General features: G+C 43.5%; 1 pseudogene; it reads right to left on the minus strand.

Annotated features, from left to right (window-relative positions):
• Positions 1 to 1,048: 1,048 nt before the first annotated feature.
• Positions 1,049 to 2,936, minus strand: LOC138419507 (AP-3 complex subunit beta-2 pseudogene; annotated as a pseudogene).
• Positions 2,937 to 9,918: the final 6,982 nt, after the last annotated feature.

A 9,918-nucleotide genomic window follows, 5' to 3' on the forward strand; every position in this document is an offset into this window, starting at 1 on the left:
TATTTATTTGTTATCGAGTATTAACATCATAGAAGGCAATGGCACCCCACTCCAGTACTCTTGCCTGGAAAATCCCATGGATGGAGGAGCCTGGTGGGCTGCAGTCCATGAGGTCACTAAGAGTTGGACAAGACTGAGCGACTTCACTTTCACTCTTCACTTTCATGCATTGGAGAAGGAAATGGCAACCCACTCCAGTGTTCTTGCCTGGAGAATCCCAGGGACAGGGGAGCCTGGTGGACTGCCATCTATGGGATCGCATAGAGTCGGACACGACTGAAGAGACTTAGCAGCAGCAGCAGCAGCAGAGTATTAACATAATTGATGTATGACATTGTATTGGTTTCAGGTGTACAAAATAATGATTTGATATTTACATATATTGCAAATAATCACCACAATAAGTCTATTTAATATTCATCATATGTATTATATAATGTGTTTTCTAGCATACATTAAGGATAAGACTTTTTATTGAGATTTTGCTACTATAATAGCTACAGAAAAAAATAGGAGAACTGAAAGAAGCATTTGTTATTGCCTTCTGCACAGCTCACTAAGGAACCTACGGGGAGGAGGATTGGGGCAGAGGGGGTGCCTGGTAATGCCACAGGGACAGAGGACACAGTGGATGCTATCTAGCCTAATGAGTTTGATATGAGAGAGAGAGAGAGAGAGAGAGAGAGAGAGAGAGAGAGAAATAAAGAGGAGGAGGGTGGCTAACAGCCCAGATTTCATGAGGGAGAGACAGGTGGGGAACAAATTCTCAGCATTTGGGAATCATTGGGTCAGAGCCTGCAACACATCCATCACCATCATGGTGTCCATCACTGTCTTCTTATTGTTGACTGTCAGCTGGGCAGCTCGAGTGGGCGAAGTATTAAAGGGTCAGCAGGACTAGGCTCCCACTGGTCTGTGTCCTTCCTGCAAACCTGTACCCACCACGTGCCCCACAAGGAACACAACCCAGCTAATGGTGGGACCATCAGCTCCCCTGAGGCTGGATGGAGATGATCAGATCTGGGTTCGAAGCTGGAAGCTTGGCTACCTACACTGAGTCACAGAAGTTAATGGCCATTACAGCAGTTGCAGATTCTCTGAGCAGTAGGTGTTCAATTTCAGGATGCTGATGATTGATGGAGAAGTGGATGTGCTCAGCCACCCCGTGAAAGTCTTGGGAAAAAGGCTGGCTGCTGAGGGTGTAGCTCACAAACAGCCCCACACCAGCTAAGAGGGGCAGCAGCTCCTGCCTCCCAACAGCAGATATTGAAATCAGGAGTGAAGGAACCAGGGGGAGTCTGTGAGTGTCAGGTCCTCTTGGTCAGCAGCCAGAGTGCTGGACACAACCATGGGAGGAGCGATCGGCCAGGCACTGGGAGGGAGGAAATACTTTCGATCTAGCGGGGAGATATTGGCTGCAGGGGCACTTTTGCCACTGGATTTTTGTTTGTTTTTTAGTTTTCCTCTAGGAGGCAGGATTCACCTGCTCTTCCTCAGACTCTGCTGTCATCTCCGACTCTGATAAGCTACTGCTGGAATCATCACCATCATCCAAGAAGAATTCTCCTCACTCTGATCACTCCTACTGCCCTTCCCCTCACCTCATCCTCATCATGGTCTTCAGTACTTGCAGACTCTATAAGCTCTGATTCCCCCTCAGAATCTGAGCAGAAAGATTTCTCTTTGCTCTTCTACTGATTTGATCTTGCGGTCCATTCAGGTACTTCCAAGTTGTGCACAGATGGATCTGGGGCTTCCTCTGGACAGTCTGGGAGCTCTTGGTAGCCGGTGACCATGGCATGGAGCTGATGGGACAGTAAGTTCATCAGGAAGTGGTCCTGGTCTTTGAAGGATGATTCCAAGACTGGGATTGGTTTGGGTGCTAGGAAGAGGACCTTGGCATGGTGGCTGAGGGCCCCACACAACTCCAAAGGGTACATAAATTGCTGGGTGAAGTGAACTTGGTCTCTGATATCACAGTTCTTGTTACACTTAGTCAGACTCAGTACAGATAGGGTCAGCAGTTGTGATCTGCTTAGAGTTGGTCAGGTAAAGCTTGGCCACCAGGTTGATGACAACTTGCAGCTTAAACAACTTGGCTGTTTATCTCAGGATGTCAGATGTAATCCTAGGAACATGCTCACAGTAACTCATCCATGAGCCACAGGATGCTGGCTCAGGCGCCATGGGCACCTGGATGTTCTCTATGAGCTTTGCCAAGTGTTTGATGATCACATACTGTGCTGGGTGCATCTGCAGCAGTTTCTTCATGATGACCACTGACTCTGTGATCATGAGCTTATCACAGCTACACCAGGTCTTTGAGGCAGATGTCACCTATTTGGCCTATGTTAGGTGTCCAGTGGCTTGGACCATGGCTGCAGTAAAGCCCTTGTATGTGCTGAGAATGTAGGTTTGGAATTCCTGTAGGGAAATATGGATGTTAGTCTCATATGCCAGGTTGGTTAGTGCTTCCAGCATCAGGATCTTATCTGGGTGGGGTTGATGGGCCTGATGTAGAAACTCTTCCAGTAGGCCTCAAACGTATCTGGGCACAATGGACATGGTGACCAATTCTGGAGCATCACATAATACACCACACTGCAGGCAGAGGATGGGTCAGAGGTACTTGGGCCCCTCAGTTGGGGCAAGGGGCAGAGGTAGGGGGAGAAGGGAAGTGGGGTAAATAGGAGGGAGGAAAGGAGAAGTGGGAGGAGGGCACAAGTGGGTAGAGGACATAGACGAGAGGAGGACAGATCTTGGGTCAGTGCAGGGGTAGGTGAGCTACGCTGGGGAACTTGGAGAGGGCGTGATGCACTAGGAGTCCTAGAGAAGCCTTGTTTTTTAAGAGCACAAACTATTTTATTTAACCACTTACAGTGTAACGATTTGCAATTAGGAAAAATAGGTCCTCCTTTAAAGAAAGCTTCTTCCATCAGTTGCTGGCAGTTGGGGAATTCCCTGGTTGTCCAGTGGAGGGCTCAGGTTCATTCCCTTCATTCCCTGATTGGGGAACTAAGATCCCACCAGCTGCATGGCCAAAAATTAAAAACTTGCTGGCAGTTGACACAGAGGACAACCAGCAAGTGAGCAAGTGAACAAGCTGGGAGAGCCAGGAGGGCTATACCAGAGAATAATAGACTGCTAGTTATAAAGCCCAGCCTTTCTCAAGGCGGCAAGAACAAATGGATCCGGTCATACAAGTCTATGAAACCTTGTGGATAACATTCTGTAGGTTTCTCCTGGATGATCAAATGAATCAGAAAAACGGGAAAGACCTGCCCTTACTTCCCTATTTACACAATTCTCCCAGGTAAACTTAAAATACCCAGTACACTAGATTCCCGCAGCAGAACGCACAGAAATTGTTTCCTAATGATTTTTATATCTAAATCTTTTTTTCCAGTTTCTTTACACTTAAGAATGTGAACTGTTTTCAGAACTATTGATGAAGACTGAAAGCTTTGAGTCCAACAAGAGGAAGTCTTTTTTTCGGGGGGGAGGGCGTTTAATATGGTTGATTGGAGAAGGAAATGGCAGCCCACTCCAGTATTCTTGCCTCTCAAATCCCATAGCAGAGGAGCCTGTTGGGCTACAGTCCATGGGTCGCAGCGTCGGACATGACTGAGCGACTAACACACACACACAGACACACACTATGGTTGATAGTCAATATATTAACCACTCTCTTAGTGTGGAAAAACCCCATGCGCGTATATGACAGATAATACGTGGACAGGGCGTGGGGAACAGTACGAGCCACGGACCGCAAGAGGGAGGAGGGAGAAGGGGCGGAGCCTAGTGTTAACATGAAGGTGGCCTTGTTCAGGTTGGAGCTCGCATGAGGGAGAGCTTGAAGATGGTGCCACCAGCACTCAGTCCCTTGGACTGTGTTGAAGAGACATCTGTCTCTCAGGGAAGACTTTAAGATTAACAAATAAAGACTCTTTCTCGTAAAGTCTGGGCACTTCTGGAGCTCCCACCTGGGCCCTGGGTCCTTCATCGGGTAAGTGGCCTTGGAGCCGTTTAAGTTTTCTCAGTTCGGGTCTGGAGGATGGGTGCCCCCGCTGGTTTTCAAAACTAGGGGTTTGGGGAGCTTGTCCTCAGGTACAGGTATAAAAAGTCGGGGTCTAAACCTGTTTTCCTCAGGAAGGAGTTTGGAATTCGAGTTCCCTCGGAGCTGGAATTCCCTCACAGTGCAGGTCGGTGGCGGCGCTACAGCAGGTGGAATTCATGTCGAGATTGTGTCTCAGATTCTCGTGGCCTCGACCTCGGGGGCCTTCCCTCATTGGCTGGAGTTGTAGGAGTCACTGACTCTCTTGTTTGAGTCTTACCTGGAGGGAGTCGTTCTGTGTATATGTAGCGGCAGGTTCAGTGTGTTTGTGGGAGGCGGTGAGTTCTGGGTTTTCCTACGGCGGTGCTGTCTTAACGCCAGGGACAGTGCTGGAGGCTTCGAGTCTGAAATTAGACCCAGGGGCCTGCACGGTGTAAACAAGCATCAGCTGTTCTTAATGTCTAGGTGGTTCATGGACCACAGACTGAGGAACTTCCCTGAGGAATACCAGTCCTCCCACATCTCCTGCCTCCATGTAATGGGTCAGGTGGTTGTCCATTCCCTCTGGAGTCATATGGAGAAGACAGGGTGTGGTCTTGCCCAGACAGTCTTGGAAATCAACATAATGGGACCATCAGTGTGATGTTTTATTGATTGTCCTAGCTCCAGAGAATTTTCTTTGAAGTCATGTTCTTTTCACAATGGACACCTGCCCTCCCATCACCTTAATAACCCATGTCCTATTAAAAGCGTTCAGACATTACCTGAAGAACTGAAATGGTGGTGAATTTTGTTGAATCCCTTTGGAGTGTCATCTCAATTTATGCTGACTTAGCTCGTTGGCTTATGGCACATTTGGGGGAGGGGGCACGTTTTACTACTCCAACAATGAGCTCTAGGAAGATCCAGAGGCACAGGGTCTCTCAGCATCTTGGCACTGACCTGATAGAAATCACAAGAAGCAAATGAGGAAGAGTTTACAAACTGTGTTCTAAATAGTGCAACTGTATGCTTATAGATATTTGTAAATGCATAGGAAATTGTTTTGAAAAAGCACACCCCCAGGTTACACCCAGGGCAGGGAACTAGAACTGGAGTCGGGGGGGGGGGGCAGGGGTGGGTAGTCAAAGCTGGCCTTTATCATTATAAGTTTTCTATCCATGTACATTTTTTTTTCATTTTATCTTTTAAGGTGCTTTGGTTTTGTGTTACAATTGTTACATTTTCAAATACATCTTGCATATATGTTTCTATTTATTTACTTTGGCTGCACTGGGTTTTTGTTGCTGGTCACAGGTTTTCTTTAGTTGTGGAAATCAGGGGCTACTGTTTGATTGTGGTGCACGGGGCTTCTCATTGCAGTGGCTTTTGTTGTTGTTGATTATGGGCTCTAGATGGGCAGGCTTCAGTAGTTGTGGCATGTGGGCTCAGTATTTTCAGCTGTCTGGCTCTAGAACATAGGCTTAATAGTTGCATGTGTATTTTTAAAGTTGGTGATAGTATTAATGCATTTAAAAATATTTTGGGTATCTCTAGTCTAATAATAACAAAAAATATAACAATAAGTAACCCTATCACAAAGCTTTTTTAAAATAGAGTGAAAGGATTACAATGAAGGATTCTTTACCCCTTAAAATATGTACTGAAGGCTTCCCTCATGGCTCAACAGTAAAGAATCTGCCTGCAATGCAGGAGGCCCAGGTTCTATCATTGAATCAGAAGATTCCCTGGACAAGGGAATGGCTACCTACTCTAGTGTTCTTGCTAGGCACAATTCTCTCCAGTTATGACAAGACATCACCATTTAAGCCTCTTTCAGGAACATATCTATAGAAATTTCCTGGTAGCATTTTTGGAAGAGGACATTTTTTTTTTTTCATGTGTCACCTGAACAGAGGTAGCTGTTGTCTGAAGTACAGGATCTCTGAGTGACCCAGAGTTATGTTCAAATGTATAGCTAGATCAATATCTATAGTATATGAATATGCTATATAAATTAAAATAAATAAAACACCTTGACAGAGGTAATGTTACATACATACATACTTGACATATCATGATACCCATGTGTTTCTTCACAGTGGGACCCTCTTTCTTAGCTGGTGTTTACCTAGCAAATGGAAATTGACACTGGAAGAATTGGATATAAATATTATGATCACTGTAGCATGGCAGAGAGAGAGAGAGAAGATGCTGAGTATGACATTCAGGTTAAAGCAGTAGGTCTAAACCTTGACTGCACATTATAACTGCCTAGGGAGCTTTTAAAAAAGACATAGTGGAGCCCCACTCTCATAGATTCTGATTTAATAGCCTGAGATGGGGCTCAGGCAATATTAGTTTTAAAAGCTCCCCATTTGATTTTCATGTGCAAGCAGGGTTGAAAATCACTAGAGAGGAAAAATCCATAGTGGTGAGTGGTGGAGCCGACTTGGGTAACAATCGATTGGTAAGCATTTCATACTTGAATATTTTGATCAATTGTGTGATCAGAACTGAGTAATGCTAGTAAGGATTCTGAGACATGAGAGAAAGCAGTTGGAGTGCACACCAGGGCAGCACAATACTTTGGCACACATTGAAAGAAGAAAGACTAGAATAGGTACTTTGTATTCATTCTAATGGACCTGGACAGGGTTATTTCTGAGAATTTTCTATTTAGTCTAATCAAGAATTACTCAAATTTAGCTCTCTTACCTAGCTCCTTGGCTTCTCAGGTGGCTCAGTGGTAAAGAATCTGCCTGCAATGCAGATGTGGGTTCAATCCCTGGGTCAGGAAGATCCTCTGGAGAAGGAAATGGCAACCCACTCCGGTTGCTAGTGCTCAGTGATATGCTAATTTGGTAATCACACTCACAAATAGTTGATCTGGATGATTCCACTTCATTATTGAAAGTACAGTCTTAGGACTATTATCATGTAAGTGTTATTCTTCTACAATTCTGTGTTTAAATATAAAGTATGCTTCTCATCTATTCTTCCTAGGCCTTTGGGGGTTCATCTGCCTTCTTCCTTCTCTCTTCTATTGTTCTAATGACTAGGAAGGCTAGATTTGAGCTTCATTCTCTGGACATTATAAACTGTATGCATGTATATTTTGATCATAATAACACTGATTCAGGTTCTTAAATGCATGATTATTTTTAAAATGTATGCTACTATGTGAGAGTTGGGCTGTGAAGAAAGCTGGGTGCTGAAGAATTGATGCTTTTGAACTGTGGTGTTGGAGAAGACTCTTGAGAGTCCCTTGGACTGCAAGGAGATCCAACTAGTCCATCCTAAAGCAGATGAGTCTTGGGTATTCATTGGAAGGACTGAGTTGAAGCTGAAACTCCAATAGCTTGGCCACCTGATGCAAAGAGTTAACTCATTGGAAAAGACCCAGATGCTGGGAGGGATTGGGGGCAGGAGGAGAAGGGAACGACAGAGGATGAGATGGCTGGATGGCATCACTGACTCGATGGACATGAGTTTGAGTGAACTCTGGGTGTTGGCAATGGACAGGGAGGCCTGGTGTGCTGTGGTTCATGGAGTTGCAAAGAGTCAGACACGACTGACCAACTGAACTGAACTGATTAACAAAATAAACAAATAAAGAATTTGCTAGGCCCCAGAAATTAGCATACAATTCACAACTTGTATGATTTTTTCCATATTATTTAAAAAGAGATAAATATCTTTTAAAATTTTTATTTTATAATCTTTTATACATCTTCATTTATCATATGGAGTTTGATAATTAAACTCTCTTCCTGTTATTTGATTTTTTAATTTTTAACTTTCACTCCTTTTTGAAATAATCCTGGAGTTCAACATGAGGTTTTTGGATTAGTTTTTTTTTCTGGTTGTTGTTATTTTTTTTTTAATTTGTTTTTAATTGGAGGATACTTGCTTTACAAAATTTTGTTGTTTTCTGGCAAACCTCAACATAAATCAGCCATAGGTATACATATGTCCCCTCCCTCTGGAACCTCCCTCCCATCTTCCTCCCCATCCTACCCCACTAGGTTGATGCAAAGCCCCTGTTTGAGTTCCCTGAGAGGAACAGCAAATTCCTGTTGGCTATCTATTTTCCATATGGTAATGGAAGTTTCCATGTTACTCTACTCTCTTCATACGTCTCACCCTCTCCTCCCCTCTTCCCATGTCCATAAGTCTGTTCTCTATGTCTGTTTCTCTACTGCTGCCCTGCAAGTCAGTATGGTCTTTCTAGATTCCGTGTATATACAATATTTATCTTTCTCTTTCTGGCTTACTTTGCTCTGTATAATAGGCTCTAGGTACATCCACCTCATTAGAACTGACTCAAATGCATTCCTTTTAATGGCTGAGTACAGTCCATTGTGTAGATGCACCACAACTTCTTTATCCATTCGTCTGTCAGTGGACATCTAGGTTGCCTCCATGTTCTCGCTATTGTAATAGTGCCACAATGAACATTGGGGTACATGTGTCTTTTTCAATTTTGGTTTATTCATGGTATATGCCTAAGAGTGGGATTTCATATGGTAGTTTTATTCCTAGTTTTTTTTTTTAAAGGAATCTCCATACTGTCTTCCATAGTGGCTGTATGAGTTTATATTCCCACCAACTGTGTGAGAGGGTTCCCTTTTCTCCACACCCTCTCTAGCATTTATTGTTTGTTGACATTTTCATGATGGCCATTCTGACCAGTGTGAGGTGATATCTATTATACTTTTGATTTGTGTTGCTCTAATAATGAGTGATATTGAGCATCTTTTCATGTGTTTGTTAGTTATCTGTATGTCTTCTTTGGAGAAATGTCTGTTTAAGTCTTTTTCTCACTTTTTGATTGGGTTGTTTGTTTTTCTGGTATTGAGTTGTCTAAGCTGCTTGTATATTTTGGCCATTAATCCTTTGTCAGTTATTTCATTTGCTATTATTTTCTCCCATTCTGAGGGTTGTCTTTTCGCCTTGCTTTTAAAAGCTTTTAAGTTTAATCAGGCCCCACTTGTTTACCTTTGTTTATATTTCCATTACTTTAGGACGTGAGTCATAGAGGATCTTGCTTTGATTTATGTTGTCAAGTGTTCTGCCTATGTTTTCCTCTAAGACTTTTATAGTTTCTGGTCTTATATTTAGGCCTTTAATCCATTTTGAATTTATCTTTGTGTATTGGAGAAGGCAATGGCACCCCACTCCACTACTCTTGCCTGGAAAATCCCATGGACGGAGGAGCCTGGTAGGCTGCAGTTCATGGGTCGCTAAGAGTTGGACACGACTGAGCGACTTCACTTTTACTTTTTACTTTTATGCATTGGAGAAGGAAATGGCAACCTACTCCAGTGTTCTTGCCTGGAGAATCCCAGGGATGGGGAAGCCTGGTGGGCTGCCGTCTCTGGGGTCACACAGAGTCACATACGACTGAAGTGACTTAGCAGCAGCAGCAGCATGGTATTAGGAGGTGTTCTAATTTCATTCTTTTACATGTAGCTGTCCAGTTTTGCCAGCACCATTTATTGAAGAGGCTGTCTTTGCCCCATTGTATATTCTTACCTCCTTTGTCAAAAATAAGGTACATAGGTAGCATGGGTTTATTTATGGGCTTTCTATCTTGTTCCATTGGTCTATATTTCTGTTTGTGTGCCAGTACCATACTGTCTTGATGACTGTAGCTTTGTAGTAAAGCCTGAAATCAGGAAGCTTGATTCCTCCAGCTCCATTCTTTCTCAAGACTGCTTTGGATATTCGAGGTCATTGTGTTTCCATATGAATTGTGAAATTTTTTGTTCTAGTTCTGTGAAAAATGCCATTGGTAATTTGATAGGGATCACATTGAATCTGTAGATTGCATTTGGTAGTATAGATATTTTTGCTTCCTACCCAGGAAAATGGAATATCTC

This window comes from Ovis canadensis, chromosome 14 (genome assembly GCF_042477335.2).
Source record: "Ovis canadensis isolate MfBH-ARS-UI-01 breed Bighorn chromosome 14, ARS-UI_OviCan_v2, whole genome shotgun sequence".
NCBI classification, from domain to species: domain Eukaryota; kingdom Metazoa; phylum Chordata; class Mammalia; order Artiodactyla; family Bovidae; genus Ovis; species Ovis canadensis.